The following is a 2,806-nucleotide window of genomic DNA, read 5'->3' as shown; positions in this document are numbered from 1 at the left end:
TTGTTGTTTATTTCAATCCATGATTGTACACATGCATTGTAACCATGGACAAGCCATATGTAGGTTTTAATAATGTAGTTATTAAAATTATGATTGCACACATAGCCCATAATGTCCCGACCTATGTATGATTGTTGTGATTGTTGACTACGGCAATATTAAGTCATATTGATTATTTATTTTTTATAAGAAAGGCCATTTTGAATCCAAAGTTGTATTATATTTATTTTTCATTTTCATAGTATTGTATTTAAGTTTATTCTAAATTGTAAAAGTATTAGATTAGTTGTATTTTTTAATTTTAAATAAAAGTAATAAGATGAAGATTAAAGATAAAGATGTAACGTGGAGTTTGACTTAGAAGATGGCGAACAGGTCAATTTGACAACGATGACATTTGTCAAGTTTTCACTTGATTCTTGAATTAAGTGGGAGCTACAATATTACCCTTAGTTTGACCTCTTGATCCCATGTCGGCTCATGGGATCAAGCATAGGATTTTTGGGCTAGGCTATGTGTGTGTGATGCATGGTTGTGTTTTATTTTTGCATTTATATATAATTGTTGATTATAATATATGCTAAATGTTTTTGAAAGGAAACATTAAATAAAACCGGTAACGAGTTTCAAATATTAAAATTGTTGATTTTAAAAAGTTAAACTCTAACGAGTTTAAAGTTAAATAATTTTGAGACTTAAATTACATATGTTTTTTTTTATGAAAACATTAAATAAAACTCTAAACGAGTTTCAAAGATTAAAATTGATGATTTTAAAATAAGTTAAACTCTAACGAGTTTAATGTTAAATGATTTTGAAAGTCAAATAATATATATGGACGACATCTTTTAAAAGTGTTTTAAAACGATACACGTTTGTGTATTTGTTATTTTTATATCCTATAAATTAAATAATAAATTAGATCACAAACATAATCGACATATACAATTGGTTAAAATATTTTTTAACTAATAGTGTAGCGAATCTTGTGTGCATGCATTATTCGTTGACACAAACTTTTTCCAAAATACCCGTTAAATTTAAGTCATGCCATCCAATGAGCTTGTAAATACTCCTCGTTATTTTTCTGATCTAGTGAGACTAGGCTGAATTATAGCCACGAGGTGGATTTTTCGATCTAGTGAGACTAGCGTGAATTTCCACTGTTTTCAAATTGGACGACTTAATCGTATTCACGGTGAGAACTGAGTTCGAGGCAATGATGGGACAAACATGCCATTAGATAATAGTGGTTTGTTGGACTACATATATCTCTAGGTCCCATAAAGATCTAAGAGTTGTACTTGTAATGCAATTGGTACCCGCTACCTACCAATAGACTCCATAACTGCTAGCTGATCAACAGATGTGGCTATGGAACCTCTATGTGGATCTTAGGCTTTCGTAAATTAATTGTTTTTTAAAAATATTATAAAAACTTGGGTAGTTAACTTATTAAAGCTCAATATCGAAAATACTAAATTGAATCTTATATCTGTTGTAAATGTCAAATAATCAAAACATAAACCAAAACACACTTCCTTCTTTGTTGGAGAAGGATAAACTCAATGTTCAAACTTCCTAGACTGGCATTGCAACCTGAGAATTGTTCTCAAGCATAATTGAAAGTTGAATAAAGTTTAGAACCCATATCCTTTCTTCCTGTTGTGGCAGTTGCTGCTGCTCAGCAAAATGATTATCGAATGTTGTTCGATGATCAGGAAGAAATAGGATTGAAGGGTGAAAAAGAATAAGCCGAATACTTTGTGGAAGGAAAATGACAAATTATTTGCTAGAAAAAATATTCCACCTTCCAAGAAGGAAAGCCCGACAAAAGACGCCGAATGTTTCCATTGTGGAAAGGTTGGCAATTGGAGAAGGAAGTTGTCATATCTTCCAATTTGAGCTGAGAAAAGGCAACGCTGGTGAGACTAGCAAATCAGGTATATTCTATATATAGTTATATACTTCTTCTAGTGATTCCTAGATCTTTGTTAACTGGTTGTGGCCTTCACAATTGTAACAATATGAAGGGAATGAGAAGAAGTAATAGACTGAAGAAAGACACACTGGATTTGCAAGTAGGAAAGGGGGATCAAGCTTTTGTTAAAGCTATTGGTACCTCTGAACTTACTTCTCTAAGTGGTCTTATTGTTTTGTTGGAACAATAGCATTATGCTCTCAATAATGCGAGTGACATAGTTTGAAAGATGTTAGTATTGAACTTGCATTTACACACTTAGGTATTTCAGTTTCTAAAGATAATATATTTATCTTAATACCTATCCACGTGATGGTATTTTTGAAATTGATATGCATAGTGTAATTTCAAATGAGAATTCTGTGTATACCTACATCGCCAAAGTCTTCAAGCAAGACTTGAATAAAACCTATCTATGACATTGTCATATTGGTCATATAAACAAACAATGCATTTCAAAACTCCAATCTAATGGACTTTTGGAATCAATTGACTCTGAGTCATTTGATGTATGCGAGTCATGTTTATGTGAAAAGATGACAAATGCTTCTTTCTCCGATTTAGGTAAAAGAGCTAAAGATCTTTTAGGACTAATACATACTGTTGTATGTAGCCCTTTAAGAACAATGTATAGATTTAGTTAATTTTACTTCATTACATTTACTGAAGAGTACAGTAGCTATGATTATTGATGCGGTGAAACAGTACCTTTATTTATGAACGGATTTGAGTTGTTTTGTTACACGAATTGATTTATTGTATATATGGTATTTTAAGGAATTCAGGTTGATTTCACACATATATAAGCAACTAGTCCTATCCGCA

The sequence above is a fragment of the Rutidosis leptorrhynchoides genome, chromosome 5, assembly GCF_046630445.1.
Source record: "Rutidosis leptorrhynchoides isolate AG116_Rl617_1_P2 chromosome 5, CSIRO_AGI_Rlap_v1, whole genome shotgun sequence".
Classification (NCBI taxonomy): domain Eukaryota; kingdom Viridiplantae; phylum Streptophyta; class Magnoliopsida; order Asterales; family Asteraceae; genus Rutidosis; species Rutidosis leptorrhynchoides.
The sequence above is the reverse complement of the archived record's forward strand: the minus strand, read 5'-3'. Positions refer to the sequence as shown.